Here is a 22435-nt window from a genome sequence, read left to right as displayed (position 1 = left end):
ATTCTGTGCTTATTAATATTATTATTAATACTATTAGGCTTAAAGTGGCTAGTGTTACTTTCCTAGATATTTATATACGAATCATAATTTCTAATAAAAGTTATAGGTTGAACAAGTGGAGACAACTACAAAAAAAGGGAAGTATTTCATAGTAGAGTAGGGAGGGCGATCATGGGAAGATTAGATTAATTCTACATAGGGAAGACTGGTGGGAGGGACAGGGAAGGGGAAGGGGATTAACAAGGATGGTGGAATGTGATGGGCATCATAATACAAAGTACATGTATGAAGATTTGAATTTGGGGCCAATGTACCTTATATACAAACAGAGATATGAAAAACTGTGGTATATATGTGTGTTAAGAATTGTAATGCAAAAAAAAGAGTACATGTATAATGACATAAGTTGGTGTGAACATACTGTATATATAGAGAATACGAAAAATAGTGCTCTATATGTATAATAAGGATTGTAATGAAAAAAATTTAAAAAGGGAAGTATTTTTAGATGCTGTCTCTTACATGAAATTCTTCAGATTGAGATTGGTTTTGATTTTTCAAAATATTATGCAAGGTTGTTTGGAGTATCAATACCACCACAGGTAGTTTTGTGGCCAGTGAGAACAGTGTTACTCTTTTAGTTATCCAAAAGGAGAGGATTCCTAGGATGGCAAAAGATTGTGTCTGGTGAAGTTATTTCAGTGCTTTGATTATATATATTGTTGATTATTTAACTTTCATTTTTTTGAATGATTCTTGAAAGCTGAGATTGGAATATAAGGAATTAATGAAGTCACTGAAATATTTAAACATTATAGCATATATACAGTATAATATATAATATAGTACATATTATAACATATAATGTATTTGGGAAAATTTATTATTTAAATATTTCTGGAGAGGACACAACAAGCAGTATATTTCTATTCTTTGGGGGCTTAGAATTAGAAGTTTTTTTAAGCATCATCTATACTTTTGAACAGTGAATTGTCCTGTTGTCTACACCATACAAGTGGATTTGCTGATAAAACCATTTAGTTAACTGTCAAAAGTGGTAATATTTATAGCAAAAATAGTGAAAGTAACCTGCTTTTCAAGATGCCCAACTTCACTTTCCTGACTGCCTGAGAGTCACTAAGAGGCAGTGACATTGTAGTGTTGCTAAAATGGCAGGCTAGGAGTAGAGCTGAGTCAGCCAAACTGAAGACTCTCCTTGAGGGGAAACCGACCCCAAAGCACTCATTGTAGTTGAGGGCTGGGTTCTTGGAAAAAGTCTTCCTGATGCCACCAACTGTGCTGGACAGGCTGCTGAATAGGAGGTGAGTTTGCACATAGATGCTGTGCTCATTTATTCCTTTACAATTTCCCTTACATGAGTTCCTCTTTGGATTCAGGATTTTGGTTAACTAGCAGTGACAAATACAAATTTGAAATTAGAAATGCATCTTCCCTCATGGAAACCATGTCGAGGATTTAGTCTAGTCCAGGACAATCTCAAATGACTTAAAGAGATGACTTCGTAGAATTTTTTTGTTATTTGGGCCTGTGTTTTCTATCCATTCTCTACCATCATTTCCTTTTCCCCCCACTTCACTACTGTCCTTGCTAACACTCTCTCTAGTTATAAAATGAAAAATGTGTGGCTTAAGGAAGTTTTCTTTCCTGAGGACAATTGATCAATACCAAAAGTGGAACTATGATATTTTGCTCTTATCCAGTTCCTGATCTTTCTCAGATGTTAACACTTCCCTCTGCCTGCTAAACTACTAGTGTGGTAACTGGTAAAATCATACACACAAATAATGCTCTGAAAATGTGGAATTTTTGTTTCTTTATATAATTCACTTATATGGTAAGTTTTCATTTCTACATTTCACATTTAAGCTATATGGAAACATATATGCATAAATAAAAAATGGAGGTTGCACATTTTGAAAATTTCAAAGGCATTGTCAAAATGTGGATTATACTTATTTTAGTTTTAATATGTCTTTGGTTTGTTTATTATGTAATTTAAATTGAGAAAGAAAATATAAATCTAGGGACTGAGAAGAATGCAATATTAAATTATGTTAAATGATGCTTCTATAAGTTTGAATTTAAAATGTGTCCAATTTGAAAACTTATTTCTGAGTACATAGGTTCATATTTAATTCAAGGTTCATATTTAATTCTTAAAATCTAAAACAGCATACAGCACCTTATTTCTCCCCAATCTGTTTTACGAAACAGCTATTCTTTATTAAGCTGTGAGCATGAGTTTTATTGGAGCTACTATACCAAGCAAAAAATATTATTTGTACACATTAAGTACCATTTTTATATTATTCAAGTATTAATATAGTTTTGTTTAACTTTAATGGGAGTTTCTTATACTACTGATTTTTATTTTAATAGCACAATATCCTGACAATATAAACATTTTCTAGATATACTACCTGTGCTAGACACTGCCGATAATTGGTATTGACTTCTGAATTCTAAATTCCCAATATACAAACAAAATCAGGAACATATTTAAACTATCAGAGGTTATACATGTCATGCTCCAGAAAAAATGTCCTCAGTAGATATTATGTTCTACCTTAACTACAAAATTTAAAATGAGTACACATTATGAGTAAATTACATAGCTAAACCTAATGGCTGAGATAGCCTATGCTTTTATAAATGAAAGGAAAGTAATGAAACAAAATTATAGTAGGTATTTATTTTGAATTAACTTTTAGAAATAGATTTTGTTTTTACTTCATACTTCTCTTTTATGTTTAGGACCTTGTAGAAGTTGTACCCTGAAGGGTAGGTTAGTGGACATTGAATTATTTTCAATGGGTATAGCTTGGCAATATGATCCAGAAAAAAAATTCTATACATATAGTATTATTTTGGATATGGAGAAGTATAAAAAGGATGGGTATATTTAATTATTTATTATTTATGACATAAATGTATTTAAAATCATATATTTAAACACACTATTAAGGAATTTTTACCCTAAACTGTAACAAGGTTTTTTTTTTTTTGCCTCCAATATACCTCTACCTTTTAAGGTTGACCAACATAAGAATAAGATATATATATATTTTTTTCAATCAAACTATATATATATATATATATATATATATATATATAGTTTAAATTTTCAGTGATGTTTGGATTATAAATCATTTTTCTATAGTTAATTAAGACACATTGTTTTGTAATTTAGAGAAAACATTTATCTTTGGACACAAAAAGAAAACAAATATAATTTGAAAATGTTACAAAGATATTACCAGATCTCAGCTAACCTCTTTCTCAAATTGCCACCACTCTTATTCTTTAATGACAGTAGGGATCAAAAATGACTGCTTATTCTGGGAATTTAGAAATCCCTGAAAGAGCAATGTACAATGATTCTTGAAAAGCTCAGAACACTGCCTTAATTGCAAAGTATTTAACAGAAGGCCACAGATGTTGTTTTGGTAAAAGGAATTGGGAACTACAGTTGTCATTTCGTAATACATTAAAATGGCACTGCCTAGTGTGAGGGTTGCACAGATCAGGTCACCTCCTCTGGATAGATTAGATTATTTTTGGACAAGCTTCCATTATCATAGCATGGCATGGCCCTGTCCCCCAGGCAGACGCTAAGCCATACTAGCTTCCTGCAATCTGTTAGTCTCTGTTACGACCAACCAACAATCTGTGGCTCCAAATGGGTGTCTGAGGGACATTGATCCACCCAGTTATTAAACTTCCCCAAAGGAAGCAACCCAACGTTTTGGTTCCTACTCATGAAATTTTGTTCAAACCGATCAGAATCCATTGCTTCAAAATTAGTCAAAATCTGATCTGTGGAGGCCTTCTGAAATTCAAAAGCATTCATATTTTTCATTGGTAATACTGCTGTTTCTGGATCTTTTGGAGTAGTATATGTTGATCTAAAAAAAGTTGATGTTTGGATAATGGAACACATATACAAAGTCTCTCAAATATGCATTTGGTTTATAACCTCTAGCCACACCATTGTCCTCTGCCAAGTTGTCCTCTGTTCAGTGTTGCAGAAATGCCATTGGAGAGTAAAAAAGAATTTTCAGCTGTCACCATGCTTAATGAAGGCAGGTTTGGCCATATGCTCTGGTGAAGGAGGACAGGCACCATTATCTTTGGTAACTATCTCTTCCTGATACTTTGAAGGGTAGAATATCAAAAAGGGATAATTTATCCTGTGCTTTCCTCTGCCAGACTGTGAGAATGGAGCACATGTTCTTCTTATTCTAGTCAAAAAACAACCCAAGCACCAGCCAGTTGGTCTTCAGAGTAGTCTTTGGTCTTACTGGTGGAGAATATGTCTACTGTAGTAACTTCAGGTAATAAGAAATTCAATCTGAATATAGAAAATAAAGGCAGTTGCTAACCCAGAGTCTTGGCTTTATTGAAACCAATTTTCATTTCCTTCATTTTACTTGAGTGATGGATAGGGACATTTGACATTAATTTAACACTCCCAGTCATTACCACATCATGTTGGCCAGAAGTAATCAGGCCAATAGTCATGGTCATGACTTGGATCAAAGGGATGCAAGCCATGGTTACAGCGTAAGAGTCTTGTCAAAGAAGCCAGTCCCAAGGCAGACTCCCTAGTCACATTCATCGTTTTTACTTCCTGAATAACTGTGCCAAAGATGATATAATCAAAAACTTACTTTGGGACATTGATTTGAGTAACAAACCTGAACGTCCTGCTCTTGCCAAAACATGTGGCATCAGATCTGTATATAAAGAGCCCTTTGCAAAAATGGAATGCGAACAGCATCTACCACAATATTTTTAAATATTTTTTGGGTTTTGCTAATGTTTCCTTTGCTTTGGTCTGGACAGGGTAGCTTATAGCTGAAATTAACAGCTTGGGGGTCTTAAACAAAACCTGAAGGTCCAATCTACTGCACTGGGCAGTGTTTTAAAAGTCTAAGTCAATGTGGAAGTCATTGTGAAATCTTAAATCCTGTCTTCTCAGGCTCCTGCTTCTGGCAAGGTTCAGTTCTAACTGACAAGGCTCGATGGGACCATGGGGCAGTTTCTCTACGAAAGGTTAAGCTAATAAATAGTTTAAAAATAATTCAAGTGGATTCTGTGACATGTGTTTGTGATGTATACATTTAAGATCTTAAATCATCTTAAATTTTTATTATCAACAAAGCAACATACTTTTGTGAGTTTAAAAGATATTGATCATGTAAAATGAAAACTCTTCGTGGTAAGTTCCTGAGCTATTTTTGTGTCAAAGACCATTTTAATATTGGGAGGAAGACTATGGAAGGCTATTGAGTTTATGTGTTCTAATATTTATTTTAAACCTTAATATATAGAATTAGATTCCTGCTTCTTTATGGGTAGGTTGCCTTGGATATTGGGTCCATATATGAAGGGCTCAGATTTTCAAAAACTCGCTGAATAGGTATGAATGAATCTTGAATTTTTGAGAAATGCTTATGTAATAATACAAGTTAGATTATATGACATTTTCTGTGGCTATTATTTCTGTCACTGTGGCATTGAAATGTTAAACTCAGTTCTTAAGCAACACTTAGTGATTCTACATTAAGATACAGAATATATTTTCAGAGAGATTTTGTATTATGAAAAGCCTCGATATCTACCCCAAATTTTAGAAATGTGTTGCATGGTTTTGAAAGGGAAATAATGTCACTTTTGTTGAGGTTATGTGTGTTTTTATGAATTTTTGTAGCAGGTTGTTTAATGTTTTTGGTGGAAGATGATTTGTTGAAATATGCAGACACAAATTCTTCAGCTAACAAAACTAGCTGAAATATAATTATATGCCTATTTAAAATTTAATATTTAAATGATCTGAACTCATCAAATTCAATAGTGCAAAGGCTATACCTGCACATGTTGGAACATATATAATGCGGAATATAAGGAGTCTACAGGAAAGCCAGTTGAATATTTGTGTTATAACCTACAGTTGTGCACAAAATTTTTTGTCTAGTATACTATTTGAGTCAAGTTCAAGTAAGTGATTCAACAGATTCCTCTTTTAAAGTATATCTGTAGAATCAGGAGATCAAATTGCCTCTCTATCAGAATAGAGAACCATCTATTATGCCCTTATATACACTTCAAACATTTTTAGATCAAAATAATGATTATGAGGTATTCTATTTGATATTCATGCACATTATACTAAGATTGGCAGGATAAATGGAATGGTAAGTATCAAACTTCGATGTTATAGTACACAAAAGTGGGAGATAGATAGTTTGTTGCCACATGGCACTAATAATATTGCTCCTAAAATCCAAAGCCACTGTTCCCATTCTATTTTAATCCAAAGAAAAAAAAATGTTAGCAAATTGAAGGAAATAAGAAGTATTAAAATTGAGAATTGTTCTTATTTTATAGGTAGATGAAGAAGTAAATAAGAGAACTCAAAATTAGTGAATATCTGAAAGAGAGGAAAGAACTATTTAAGGAAAGAAATTATTAAGGTTTATCCAGAAATAACAAAAATATGTTAAAAATATGTGGTCATTATTATTAGCAAAAATTACCTTGGTAATGGAACTTGAGCAATAAGAGAATAATCTCTCATGGAAAGATAATAGAATTTCTCTTAGAGCATTTTGCAGTGCTAATGTGTTGCAGAAAAGACAAGACAAGCAGTTAGTGAATCTTTGTTCCATTTTCCATAGTACAGTAAATCCTATTAAGGAAACATAAGAATTCACTGACATGTGCTTTAAAGAATATATAATAATGTATTAGAATTATTGGTGCTATTTGAATTATACAAACTATTTGTAGTTTTTTTTTTGGTTCAGTTAAATTATAATTAGAAGATGTTAGATCTGTATTCAGTAGCATCACCAATTCACTTAAGGGACATCTGTTACATTAAATTTCACAGCTTTTTTTGCAAGAGTTATTGTTCTCTGATGAGCAGAAATGAGACGTATCTTGTTTCACTTGAATCCTTAATTTTAAACATTTGAAGAAAATGTTTATATTACAATAAATTTAGACAATATGGTTTAAAATCTCAAGATACAAATGAATTATATGCTGTCACTCATGTCTCTATATATTCAAAAGTCAATGGAAATAGTGGTATCGTTCTCAAATTTTACACAGCAGTTTGCAGAATGGGACATAGACTTGTATACATATTTGTGAGTCAATATGTATATTAAGGTTTTATTTTTGTAAAATGCTCCATGGCATCAGTGTCCAAACTCTGTGGGGAAAAAAATTTTCTTCCTGATTCTATAATAAAATGAGGTAGTGTTGCCAGTGACCTTGGATGTATGCACATTTGTGTTTGTAGTAAATTCTTTAATTTTTTATATGCAAAGTGGAAAGGAATTGAAACAAATCAGAGGAATATGTTGTATTCATCAGTAAAAGACAAATGGAAAGGATGACAATTTTAGTTGATTTTGTTCTGGAAAATAAAATTAAAGTTGTAATTTATTTGGGGGAGGCATTACTCAGCTTTCAAACTTCAATCCTATTATTTATTATTGATGGATACATTATATTTCTCTTTAGAGCTGCATTTTTAACAGAGGAGCCATCATGATTAGCTGCATATCCATATTCTTCTTACTGCGCTGGGGTATCTTGGATAGATCTAAAGCTTATTCTTATAAACTGTTCATGCTTCTCGTCATATTTGTTTACCAAAAAGTGTAGTGAAAATAAAATTTCCTCAAGTAATTGAGATTTAATTACTTGGTAATATGAAACATTCATTTATTAGAGAAGAAGCAAGCAGAAATTTTATGACACATGAGGGAATGGAATTCAGGCTCAATTGTTAACCAGAAAACGATGTGGAACTCTGAAATAAATGAGGACTGTTAGCCTATGCATCAAGAGGGATGTCTTCTGAAAGCAAGATATTCTAGCATGTATTTGGTTCCTTCCAAAGGAAGCACTCACCATTAAAACAAAATTTAGTATTATTCTAAATATGTACATGGTACAAGAGTAAGTTTTTTTTAAAAGTATTTGTTGTGTTGGCTCACAAGTAGCTGTATTTTTTATTGGTGAGACTTCAAATGTATACACAGAATTTAAGTAGTTTTAGTGTAGTCTGTTTTCTGTGGTCCTAGACTGACTCAGAATCTATGATCCACATTCATTGCTATGGTAAAATAACTTAAACTGCAAAAGTAACAGATTTCCCTTAATAATAATTCTGATTAACAACCTAAATTCTGAGATGGGCCTGATTCTAAATGTCAGTCATGACCTCCTATATCCTAATAATTACACAGTTCAGTAGAGAAGAAAAGTAGTTAAATTTGTACTCAGACATGTGTTAAGTGCAGAAGCCACCAGAGGTGAAGGTCTATCCTTCAAAGCAGTTCAAAAGAGAAAACATCCAAGAGCTCTAAGCCTGCATATTATGAAGAAGGCTTGACAGATATGAGAGTAATTTTCTATGTATCCATTTCAAGCATAGGAAAGATAATGGTTACATTTCTCCTCCCTGAAATGTAACCACATTAAATCCTGGAATTTAGTACAGGAGATTTTTTAAAAAAAGCTGTCTAACTTATAGAACTATTTTTAAAAATAATCATAATTTAGAACTCTCCTTAGTAATTATATGGTGGTTTACAAGTATAGTAAGTATAGTATGTAAGTATATATAAGTATAGTCTATATAATTATAAGTATATAATTATAAGTATAGTCTATATAATTTTACTGTTATTAAAAATAAATTGAGGGCTGGGGATGTGGCTCAAGCAGTAGCGTGTTGGCCTGGCATGCGCGGGGCGCTGGGTTCGATCCTCAGCACCACATAAAAATAAAATAAAGATGTTGTGTCCACTGAAAACTAAAAAATAAATATTAAAAAATTCTCTCTCTCTCTCTTTAAAAAAAAGAAATTTACCCCTTTTTTATAGTATTAAGTTTGTTAAATTGGAATCACATTAGAGAGTATGTTATTACAAATACTAACGACATTCACCATGACTTTCAAGACAGATGAAGCATCTCGCTACCTACAACCTTTTGATCTGGTGGGGAAGGTAGGGTTTTGTGTGACTGAGAGATAAATGAGCTAGATTGCAGATCTTTGTGGCAACTGGACCAAAGGTTTATTTTCATAATGTGGTATCTGTTTCCATATATGTGTTTATTCCTCTACACTGTTCTAAAATGTGTTCAAGAACGTTTGTAAAACTATGTCAACTGTAGAAGAAAAAGTGCTTAAAGAAATCTTGTGAAGGTGGGAAGGTGTTAACAATTAGAATGAAGGAGGGAGTCAATTCAGTAGATCAAGTGCAAGCTGCCAGAGCAGGTGCTTTGGCTGGAGATGAGCCTTGCACTGACTTTCAGGTCTTCAGGAAACAATGTAAACAAGAAACAGGATAAGTTTTTTTTTTTTTATTCCACACATTAGATAAAAATAAAACAGTTGTTTTGGCATTCTGGAACACAAGAATTATTTCTCTTAGGGACCTGATATAAAGGAAACTATAACTTTAATAAAATTTCAGCAGCATTCTTACCAGACAAATGCTCCATATGTTCACATGACAAGAGATCAAATTATTCCAACCTTACCGCAAATTAACTGAAAGGTGAAAAATGTGTAACCATACACTCCATAAAACATTTTAATCCTTCCTCTCAATGTTACATAATAAAGGTTTATATTGCATTTGTTGCCATGAATTTTAAAACAAATATATCACATGAATATGGTTTATTTAAACTATTTCCTATGGGATATGGACCTCTAAGTTTATTAATAATTGAAATCGGTTTATACAGTTTATATGGAGATTCCAATGAGTAAAGTACATTTTATATATACATGTAAAGTATTTATAATAAACCCCCAATATTGATGTATGATTTTTTTTATAAATAGGTTAGACAGACCTTTCAGTTAGATTTAGAGAGCAGCTTATTGAATCACATATATTTTCTCTCATACCTGGTTCTTAATTATAATATCCTGTAGTGTTATTTAAAAAAAAAGAATTTCAGTATTTATCACACATCTGTTGAATCTAAATCTATTTAGAGGAAGTTGAGTGTGGGTGTTCCATGCAGTATGAAAAAGTTGGAAAGAAAAGAATTAGAAAACTAATATTTAAATAAATCTCTAAGAGATTTAGGTGATATAAAAATATAGATCACTTTCTAGTGTAAAACTCATTTTATAGATACAAAGACTAATTCACTCATTTATGTGTTCATTTATTTAGCATTTCAATGGGGACATATAATTTTCTGAGCATAATTAAAATAAAAAAATAGATATAGTTCCTGTCTGTGTTATGGTTTGGATGTCAGGTGTCCACAAAAACTTACATGTGAGACAATGCAAGAAGGTATGGAGAAGAAATGATGGAATTATAGCCTTAACATAATTAGTGTATTAATCCACAATGGAATTAACAGAGTTGTAACTAAAGGCAGGTGGGGTGTGGCTAGAGGAATTGGTTCATTTGAGGCATGGCTACGGGGTATATATTTTGCATTTGGTACATGGAGTCTCTTTCTTTCTGCTTTCTGATCACCATGTGAGCTGTTTCCCTCTGACACATTCTTCCACCATGATGTTTTACCTCACTTCAAGCCTGGAAAAATGGAGACTTCTAAAACCATAAGCCTCCAAATAAACTTTTCCTCCTCTACAATTGTTTTGGTCAGATCCTTTAGTCACAGCAACGAAGAAAGCTGACTAAAATAATCTGCCAGGACTTTACAACCTAAAGACATGAGATAAGTAAATATTTGTGTACAGATTGCTACTGTAAGTGACATACATAGCAAGAGTGATGCTATCATGTGAAAAGTTCTGACCTAGACTATATATCATTATTTTAGTTCATATAATTTTCCAGAAGTCAATATCCTCAATGATAAAATGAGGGAATGGATTTTGATCATCTTTAAGATGCTCTTTGGTTCAATGATTTTAAGACATTAGGGAAGAGTGAATGGGAAGGAAGGAGGGGTTGTGAAAAGGTAGAAATTGATATGTATGGATGTGGTAAGGATAGAAAGAGGAAGAAAGAAATACATTGCTGGAGGAAGAGAAGGAGTGAATCAAAACAAGGAAATAGATGGTCGAGTTAAGTATCAGGTTTTGATAATGATTTCAAAGACATATGTAATTGAGGGATTGGTGAATCCAGGAGGGCCCTGGGACTCCAAGAACTGCTCTTAAGGTCCTTCTGTCTTGAATCCAGTGCACCCTCTGGCCCAGAGCAATAGAAGAGGTCTCTCTGGAAGGTGTGGATTCATTTTAGATTATGGAACATCTTCATTTTATAATCAAATAATTGTGTGGTTTACAATTGATATTTTATAGTGACACACTCCAAAAATTCATCAATTCTAACTTTATTTCCTAGAAGAAACTCAGAAACCCCAAACCATGGAACATCTACTAAAAGAATTTTATGGATGAGGAATCTTACTAGCAAATGCCATTTATTTGTTACCTGGGAGGCTGGTTCCTGGCACGTTTACTAGAAAATGAGACCTGGTCAATCTGCCTTCTTTCATGCTCCTGTGTCCACAGTGATAGGTAGAGAAATAGCTCACAGGCTAGCTGCCAATTTCCCTCCTTACCAGGAAGGAGAGTATAAATTTAGGAATAAACATGATGCAAGAAGATGAGAGAGAGGATAGGAAATGGAAATAAAGATCTATTTTAATATCAACAACATTTTAAAAGTTGTTTGGGATTAATTTCCACTGATAAAACTGATTTTCTCTGAATGAATTTAATGATAAAAATGCAAAGCATTCTAAAAGACAATGCCTTTTATTTATTTAAAGTTGATTTTTCTGACTTCCTTGAAGAATTTGAACTTAGATTCTTTTTCCCCTGGGGACAGCTTGTAGTGAAAAACAAATGGCACAGGATTGTGATAGAGATTTAGAATCAAAGGTTTTACCATTTTTACAACCTGTCATTCCCATCCTGTTTCTGTTTTATGTCAAAATTGATACCCAATGTAAAGCATTAAATGTGCATTTATAGCTCAATTTATTAACATTATCTTATACCACTAGAATAATTTATCAAAGGTTGTTACTGGGGAATGTCATGTTTTGGAATTAGATATAATGATTTTAAAATGTTTCTTTTTATGATATTTCAGCTAAGAGATACTATCTCTGACCCTTTAAATTTATTTTGTGCTCTCTTGAACTCATTATCTTGAACTAATTTGGCATTTAAAATTTAATTTTATGAATTATTATTTTATAAATTATTGCATTTCTAAATTGAAGACTCCAAGAGATATAAAATATCTGTACAATTTGGGTGTATTATATATTCATGTGTTATAAAAGAACATTTGTGTACCAAATTTCTTTTAAAGTTTATCAAAGTGATCACTCATTTTAATTCTAGCTAAAGCTGTTTACTGGAATATACATTTTTTTTCTGGTTTCCCTCTTGGATATATGTATCCATGAGGCAGAAGTATAATGTGTTCTTTATAACCACCAATGGGACAATAAACCTATTCTGTAATTTTGATTTCCATAATAGGAGTGGATTTAATAGGCCACATTGAATGCCACATTTAAACTTTCAATTGTGATTTCACTTTTGAGGAAAAATAAATTCAATAGATTGTCTTCTAATAAATTAGACTGACACAAATTACTCATCTTCTACCTCTTAAATGGGAAAGAAAAAATCATTTGAATGTTAACAAAAGACATAAAATTTTGTGATTTCTAAACCACATCCAGTTCTGCTAATAGACAAATGCTTTCTGAGGACAGAGTAACTCACAGCAAAGTGTTTTATATTCCATGTTTTCTGTCTGTCTTTGTTTTACATTCTTGTTTAATCACAAGGTTCAGCATACCTGGATCTCATTACTGTCATCTGAAAGTAAAGATAAATAGGGTGAAAGCTTTTTTGTTATAGTATCCAGGGTTACAGGGACTGACACTTAGCATAAGGGGTCTGAGAATGTTGGCTTCCAAGTGGACATGCCATTGAGCTCCTAGATCAAGATTTCCTGTTAATGAACTAAGATACCATCCCTTTCTTTGTTAAAATTAACTAACTGGTTTATTTTTTAAAAAGTAGACACTTACATAGGTCACTCCTTAATATTTATCTTCACGTTTCACTATAATCTGAATAGATGGAGAAATCTATAATGCTCACTCTCCATTTTTTTATTTACCTGACTAAAGTTGTATTTATTGAGGACAAAGTAACTAATTCAATTTTTCTTGGTGGTGGGTTCATGAGATGGTAGACATATATGGTGCTTAGAAATAAAAAAATATGGTTGGCAGTGTCTCCCTTTTTAAATCTCTGAAAAAAAAATAATTTAGTACAAATTTCTTTGACATGCATATTTTTCTTTTATTTAAAAATAATACTATTTCTATAATTTTCACTTTTCTTCTGGGTTAATGAATAAAAACATGGTATAGATATTGTGCACACTTTTGTATGCTCATAGATATATATATAGAGAAATAAATATAGACATATGTATAGAATGAAAATGTCTTTATTTTACAAAAATAGGGTTAAGCAGATAAGTTTGCTCTCTGTTTAAGCTATCACATCCCTACAGGTTTGCAGAATTTAAGATGCTTTAAAGAATCATACAACATATATTTATAATTAGAATTTTCTATGGTTTATGCAACCATTCTTCTAGTGACACTAATTTATGCTGTTTCTAGTTTTGTTTTGTTTTGGCTTTCCTACTATAAGAATTTTTTTAAGGTGGTCACAATATATTTATTTTATTTTTATGTGGTGCTGAGAATAGAACCCAGTGCCTCACGCATGCTAGACGAGCGTGTTACCACTTGAGCCACATCCCCAGCCCCCAGAAATGTTTTTATAGACATTTTCAACTGGTACACTTTTTGTTTTTGCTTGTAAGGTAGAGTTTCAGTAATGAAGTTGTTAAATCAGATGATGTTTTTATTTTTAAAAGATATTACTGGATTGCCTTCACAAATAACTACAGTAATTTATGTCCACAACAGTCATCTGTGAGCTTGACTCTATTAATTCTGTTATTTGCTGTTCCTTTTTGGCTAATAGGATTGATGAAACTACTATATTCAATTATTGTTTGAATTTGCAATTCATGTCTGCATCATGTCTTGGACATACTCTGTTGCTTTCTTTGACCTATTGGATATCTTTGTGATTTACCTATTCTTATGCCTTAGTGCGTCCTTTTCTTATGAACTTATCTTAAAGTATTATAGACATTAATAATTTCCCTTCTAAGCCTAGAGGTGCCAGCTAACTCTCCTGGAGCATATATTACCTCTATAGTCCTAGCCACTTTCCTGGGTAATTATCACACAAGACAAGCCATTATATATACTAAGCACCCCACCTAGAAAGCTCTTCTACAAAAGGCTCACATGACTCACTCTTTTCATTCAGGACTCTTAAGTGCTTTCTCTTCATCTCTTCATTCAGTTTTATTTTCATTCATAGAAACAGTATTTCTCATTGTGTATTATGTGTCTTCCATATGCTATCTCCTCTGTTACACAGCAATCTCCATGAGAACAGGGATGTCTATTTTGTTCATTTCTGTGACCCAGCTTTAAAACTGCCTAGTGTACCATAGATACTCTTGTAAATTTGATAATAAACTTTTTGTTTTTGTTGATGCAAAAAAAGACTACAAATAACTAAAATCTCTGAATTAATTTCCTTTAAATATTCTAATCTAGGACTATATTATGTATGTATATTTGGTGAAAACATGTCTTTTTTTCAAATCCTTGTATATAGTGACAGAGGCACTATTTGTTATTTGTTCTCAATGGTCTGTCAGATTAATTAGTATAGTTTCATTCACATGAAAGTTTTTAGTAATAATTAGATCTTTGAGCCAAATCTAAGTACTCTAGTCATAGTTCTAGTCTTAGTCTTTCACTCAGGGTTCATGCCATTCTAGGACCCTGTGCCATTGGTGAAGAGACTGGTATTTCCTATCTGTTGTAGACTGAATTGTATATTTCCAAATTCCTATGTTGATGTCTCCAGTACTTTAGAATATAACTATATTTGGAAATAATTTCTTTAAAACAATGATTAAGTAACATGAGGTCATCAGAGTATGCCCTAATCACATCTGACTATTGTCTTTATAAGAATGGGGAATTTGTACATACAAAGGAATACCAGGGATTGATGTGCACAGAGGAAAATCCATGTGAGAATACAGTGAGAAGGTGGCCATCTATAAGCCATGGAGAGAGGCCTTGGGAGAAAATAAACCTACCAACACCTTGGTTGTCATCTTCTGGCATCCAGAACTGTAAGAGAATAAATTCCTATTGCTTAAGCCATGCAGTCTGTGGAATTTTGTTACAGCAGTCCTCATTGACTCCTACATGACCAAACCCCTGCTTTTTCACTGGAAATAAAATATGTACCTGGAGTCATATGTGGACCCCATTCTTCATACCTCTGATGTATCTGTGATATCTTCTTTCAAGGAGCGTCTTTTTTTCCTAATCACGAAATGATATGGGGCATTGGTAGCACTTGAAGCTAGCAGAGGCTCCTAGGCAACACGAGGACAATGATGGTTGGCTCAGACACTAGGGGTACAGCCAGAATCATGTTCAGTAACCCTTTCCATCTACAGTTTGGTTTCCATAGGGGTTCAATGTTTGGGTAAGTACATAATAAATTGGGGATATAATATAATGACTAGTTAAAACTTTGCTTCTAAAGGAAAATTGTAAACCAAAATGACCACTCTGAAAACAACTTACATTTGAGTGTATAATTACCTCTATTTGCTTCTAGTTTAAAATAATCTGTGACGGCTCATGTGTAAATGATAGTAGGCTCTTAAGAATCAAGCATTATAGCAAAGAGAGAAAAGTCATTGCCAGATGCCCATTTTCAAAGAAGCTGAGGAAACCAATCCGTCTGCAACTGCTGGGCCTGCAGGAGCAGCTGTGTCACTAAATGTGCTGAGTGGGAAGGAAGGGGCAAGTTAGCTAGGTTCAATCAGGTATCAGTGCAAAGATTCTAATTCAGCAGGAAGACAAAGTATGGCAGAAACAAAGCCCTACCAGTAGGGAAGTCTAAAATTAGAGTACCTGGCAAAGTTAATATGCTAGGTGGTCTTCAAAATGGTGGTCAGGAGGCACAGTAAAATTGAAAGCACAGGGAAGCTAATCTAGGATGATAAGGGACCTGCCTTAGAGACTGGGGGAGGGCCCCAGAAAGAAAAACGAAATTTGCTAGGCCAAACACTTATAACAAAAACCTATAGCTTGTGTCATCAAGGCAGGTGGCAAGGAAAGCTGTGACTGGAGCAATATGTGACCATTTAGAATTCATTACTGCATTCCAGACATCAAGCTGAAGCACTTGGTAAACCTTCTAATGCAGGCTCAGCTTGAGGGAAAGGTGGATCCATCTGTGGTTTCAGTCTTAAAGACCTGGGAACCTGAAGCAGAGATGTTTTACTCTGTTTTATTCTTTTGTTTAAAATCAAAGAAACTGTCCACTCCACGTGATTTCTTTACACAGCCTCAAATGGACCTGGGAAGGGAATAATGTCATACCTTGCCTTTGTTAGCTAGCATTTTCTAATCCATATTCCCGCATCTAACATTGAAATACATAAGATAGAAACTGCTAGGTGATTTTATTAATTCCTGCTTCAGAATTACCTGTAACATCAATCTAAGGGAACATTAGCATATATTTGCATAGAACTTTTATTTTCACTAATGCTTTTGTATCTTTGATCTCATTTTTAAAAATCATGCTGCTTTACTCTTATGTCTTAGTTTCTACTGAATTACAGATCACAGCTAGGTGTCTGCCAGGAAAATAAAAAATAAAGAAACAGCTGCTCTGCAGTTTGTTTCACAAGTACAGGGCTACTCAAAGGAATGAAAAACTGAGTGGCAGCTCATACATTTTGGGGGCTTAGTGAAGAGGAACTGGGTTTTTCAAGATCTTTTTGGAAATGTTCCTGTATTCCCAGGTGTGCTCTGTCATAAAAGCAGTCCTAAAATTGACAGACTTATATTGTTATAATTTTTATCATTTAAAATCTGGATGTGGCAAGTCACAGAGTGGTCTTTAAAAAAACTGCCCTATTAAAAACAGTCATTGTACATTATTTTAGAATAAAATCTATTAACTACTTTAATAGACATAAAGATTTTTTTCCAAAGCACTTCAGAAAACCTGATGTATTTCTGAGAAAAATAAACTCATGTTAGTGAAAGAACAATTGACTAGCACTTGAAATAGAAAACAATACTGTATTTTAAAGTGAGAGGCATTTCTACTCAGTGCTTTCTTGAGCTATAATTTAAGAATACAGAGAAAACTGCTTCAGTCCTCTAATCTATGTTTTTCATCATAAGGGCAGCATAAAAATCACCTTAGCCCTGTCCTTCAGACAAGTCCAGACATAGGACAGAGTTCACATCCTATGCAGAATTTCTTTCTCTGACCTAGGTATTACAGTTTCCAATAATTGATTAATTCTGGTCTTTTTCCCATATGAACACTACTACTCTTTCAACTACCCTCTTTTCTCATCCACTTTGTTGGTTTCACAGTCATATCTTCATTACTTCTTTACCTACAGTAAAAGAAACTGTACTCCCAACTTGCCCTTAAATTACCATACATTTGATTTTTTTTTTTTTGGCACAGATGCTTGATTCTTATAATTAGATTATTTTGTGGACCAGTTTTTGAAAAGCCTGCAATTCCTATCCCTGAACCTCAGTTTATCCCTAGCTCTATCATTGTGTCTGTCATTGCCCATCTGTACCTCTCCAGGGTGCTTGGTCCACTTTGACGGTAATAGACAGCCTCATCATCAAGATTATTTTGAAGATTTAGCTAACATGGTCCCATCTGTCTCTTCTTGTAAAAATTGTCTTAACTTTGGATACCTTCCTTTTGATGCACAAAATCCATTGTCTCAAAATAGCTGACCCCTGACTTTATTTCAGTTTTGAGGATAGACTTCTTGCCCTGACCTTTTCCATTCTGAACCATCTTGCTTCTACCAGGGCTCTAATTATGAAAGCATTTCTGAATAAATGATGGAAGAACAATCTCTGACTTAGAAAGTAACATTATACAGTGTAAGTATTTTTAGCTACCAGCTGTGCAAGCAATAAGTAAGAGACTTTGAAGTGCTAAAAATATTTGGGATTTGTCAAGTGGGAGTAGGCAAATACCCTGGGGTGAGAGAAGCCCTAGATATGATACATCTGGCACACATTTTTTAGGATGCTCTATATTTAGTCTATATTTTGATTTCTAAAAGAGATCCAGGGGTGTTTCCCTTTGAAAGGTAGTGAAAGTGACAGAGATATTGAAAGCAATCTCTGAAATTTCTTCTCTCCCTTCCCTTTTCCCTTCAAATTAAAATTGTCATTGTGTCTAGTTCTTGAATTATATGTCGCTCTGAACTCTTTGGGGGAAAAAATGCCACGTAATGTCCAATTATGAATGGAAAAACACAGTCTGTGGCAGTAAATTATTTTTGGTTTTGGTTACAGTATGGAGTGTTATCTCTATCCTTATTATTTTCCTAGTGAAAATTTCCCAAATTTTGAATACAGGGTTGATCTCTTAGATAACATTCCTGTGGTCATCAATAGAAATTCAACCCTCAAACCTCTTAATAGGTATGGAAAATGGGTTCAGAGACCAGGGATGATAGGAACGTGCTCATGTGTAGAGGTGGAGTAAGTGGTGAGAAGTCTTCAAGAAGTCTTGATGAATCCTACCTAGTTCTCTATTATATCCCTAAAACTCTAAGAAAAGAAAACGATTAACTCATGGATTGAGAGATGTCTCAAATTGACATACTTACTGTATTGGTTTGTTAAACTAATAAAACTAATGGAGTTTTTGAGATAGAAGTCAAGTGTTGCTTATCGACAGATCTGTATACAGTCATCACCTCTGATTTCCAATCAACTATGAATGATTAAACCATTGCTTTCTTGTCAGCTCCATGTCACATCTTTTGTGGTTTATGCAAGGATACTCGATATTCTGCCTCTTTCTCTTCGTGTACTTACTGTTCTCACTTTTGCTTCCCATTCTGATTACTGTAAACATTTTCTAAATCTATCTGGCAAGAGAATGTTTTATTGTTTGTTTTTGTTTTTTGTTCTTCATTCACTACTGGGATTGAACCGAAGGTCTCACATGTGCTAAGTGTTCCTCCACTGAGCTATAGCCCCCCCCCCCACCAAAGAGGTTTTTTGATTTTTTAATACTGGGGACTGAACTCAGGGGCACTCACCCACTGAGCCACATCCCCAACTCTATTTTGTATTTATATTTTAGAGACAGGGTCTCACTGAGTTGCTTAGTGCCTCATCATTGCTGAGGCTGGCTTTGAACTTGCAATCCTCCTCTCTCAGCCTCCTGAGCCATTGGGATTACAGGTGTACACCATAGCACCTGGCTAAGACTGTTATTTTTTGACAAAAAGAAAAATATATTTTGGAAATAACATGTTTCAGAGATCTGATTGTGAGTCTATCATGAATATAATGATGATTTAAAGCATATTTTTAATGTATTAAAATGCTGTGCTTTTTCTTAATGATCTAAGTTAACAAAAATGTAACATCTATTATAAATCAATACTTTATAAATTTATGATTACAAATTTTCAACTTTTTGTTGAGTCAATATTATTTTTTCCAACATTCAAAAATGTATCTTAAAAATGTAGATGATTTTTAAAGGAAGATTTTTCAGAAAAATGTATATTGGGATTATATTCAGTGTAGTTGTAGAGAAATCAGGTGAAAGCTTAAAGAAAGCTAACATGTATACATTAAATTATTCTTTATGAAATTTATTGAATATTTCATAAAATGAAGGCTTAGGTTTAAGAATTTACCAGAAAATGAATTATAATTGTAGCAAAATTTAACATGCTTTTAGTTTTGATTTTGATGTCAAATATGTCTCAAGTTTTGCAACACTTTAAAAAGTTAAGTTGAAATAGAACTTGATTGCTGTGGTATAGTTGCAACAATTAAGCATTGTAGTGATATTGACATTTGGCTGGTGATCTGTAATATGTTTGAGAAGAAATGGAAAGTATTTCTGGGTCAGATTTCATCTCAAATAGCCAACTAAACGTTTGAAAATTTAAAAGACAATTTGCTTGGTCATCTCTATGGCAGAGAAAGTTGGAAGAAATATACATTTTAAAAAGTCAGCAATATTTTTGAGTTGAATAGTTGCTGAGTATAAATCTAGGCTTATGTTCCAAAATATGTCCCAGACAGTATTTGAAAAGTGCTTCACATTATGTCTCTTAAATTACTTTTATGATTGTGTTTTGAACTTTCATGACTACTGAAGAGAATTGTTGAATGTACATGCATAGGTAAATTAAAACACCATGTTTTCTGGCAGTTGATATGAGAGAGAAGGAGAGTTAATGACCTAGAATGCTGATATTTTATGGATTGTTCACAAGAGCATTCATTAGGAAAAGAAAAATTTGAGACTTTTGGCATTAATGGTTCATCAAATAAATTAAGGATGTAAGATTTTCCTATTAGTACCATCAGAATTGTAGAAGTTTTCCTTTATTTTATAACTACAAGTAAGAAATAATAAGGCAAATGATGAAGTAATATAGTTATAATGGCTTTTCCCCTACTACATAAAAATGTCTTTCCTGTCATTTGGTAGATAATAGAATCTAGCCATCATTAGCAATTTGCATTGGCCTTCTCTTTTGGTCAGTAGCTGAAGAAGTGTACCATAATATGTAGACTTCGGTATATTCTATATACCCATCTAATTTGTCACTGGCTTGAGGAAATTTGGAGTATATGTGTTGCCTCAGTGAGTTTTGTACAGTCACTGTAGCTCTTCATTTTCTTAGTAAGTGTAATATTTTTTTTTAACAATTACTTAAAATTTGTTCTTTTCATTCTACTTGAAAATCCATTTAACTTCGTTCCTTTGTTCATTTGCTCCTTCCTTCCTTCTCTTTTTCTTGACTCCCTTCCCTCCTTCTTCTCTTCCTCCTTCTTCCCTCTCTCCCTTCCCTCCTCTTGCTTCCTCTTTCCTGTCTTCTTTCTCTTTTCTCTCTTCCTTCCCTTCTCTTTCCTTTCTCCACTTCCTCTCTCCCTTCCTTTTTATTTTGCTCTTGCTTCTTCCCTAACATTTGCCTGTCAACTTTAAAAACTGTTGATGAAAGGACCTTGGAAAGTATCCAACCAACCAAACTGTAGGATTGAAGAAATGAGAGCAACAGTGTTCCCAGGATTATGCTATTATTTTGGTGGCAAAATAAACACTTAGAAAATAGCTAAGACTCCTAATTTAAAGTTGTGTTCACTAAGAGAGACTGAAAAATATGAAATTATTAGTGAATGAGTTTAAGGTAATGAAATAAATATATGTAAGCACATGGATAGGTATATGGGAGGGATTAGTAGATTGGGGTGATACAGATAAGGCATGTTTCCTGCCCAAAACATAGAAAATCCTGGAAATAATATAAGAACAGCAACCACAATGTAATATTCTCATCCACACAGTTGAGATTGACAAAAAAAAATGATTTTTCGACCATGTGCGTTGGCACAGGTCTGTAATCCCAGCCACTGAGGAGACAGGAGAATTGTGAGTTCAAAGCCAGCTTCAACAATGGAGAGGTGCTAAGCAATTCAGTGAGACCCTGTCTCAAAAAAAAAAAATGTATATATACACATACACAAAATAGGGAAGGGCAGGGAATGTGGCTCAGTGGTCAAATACTACCCCTGAGTTCAGTCCCTGGTACCAAAAAAAAAAAATAAAAAACAAACAAAAAAAAAATTCTAGGTACCGAAAAATAGAGAGATCAAGAAAAGAACAACATGGGAAATTCCAATCTCTGATGATCCACTAGAATCCTGCCACTGAATATAGGCAATAATGATAAAAGGACTAATGCCCACTTCTATTTTGATTATAATTATTAATATATATTAATGGGACAAATTAATGGGTTTCATTGTGGCATTTCCATACATACATTTAATGTACTTTGATCATATCCACCCTTACTACTACCTCTCCTGCCCCCAGCCTCTCCCTTGGTCCTCTTATCTCCCTTCTATTTTCTTTTCTTTCTTTCTTTTCTTTCCTTTTTTTTTATTTTTTAAGAAATGCTTTCTATTGAGCAATGGGCTAGAGTCCAGGCCTCTACATCAAATAAAGAGCCTGAGCTGTTAAGGGGAAGGGGCCAGGGTATCACCATCAGGCAGGAGTGGAGTCCCAGGTTTCTCATTTGGCCTCCATCCACTCATGAAAGGAGGGCACCTCTTTAGTATGATCAGGTCAGGAGTTCAGGCTTCCACAGAGCTTCTGTTTCTACTGCTCCACAGGAGGAAAAGGAAT

At 33.6% G+C, this 22435-nt stretch overlaps 1 protein-coding gene and 1 pseudogene across 2 annotated transcripts in view; one reads left to right on the top strand and one right to left on the bottom strand.

The window, feature by feature from the left end:
• Znf804b (zinc finger protein 804B) overlaps positions 1–22435 on the top strand; it is a 493759-nt gene that overhangs the window by 138506 nt on the left and 332818 nt on the right. The gene's annotated exons all lie outside the window — the stretch shown is intronic.
• On the bottom strand, positions 3633–4974 carry LOC101975278 (trifunctional enzyme subunit beta, mitochondrial pseudogene; annotated as a pseudogene).

This window comes from Ictidomys tridecemlineatus, chromosome 2, assembly GCF_052094955.1.
Source record: "Ictidomys tridecemlineatus isolate mIctTri1 chromosome 2, mIctTri1.hap1, whole genome shotgun sequence".
Lineage (NCBI taxonomy): Eukaryota > Metazoa > Chordata > Mammalia > Rodentia > Sciuridae > Ictidomys > Ictidomys tridecemlineatus.
Note: the sequence above shows the minus strand (reverse complement) of the source record. Positions and strands in the feature narration are given on the sequence as shown.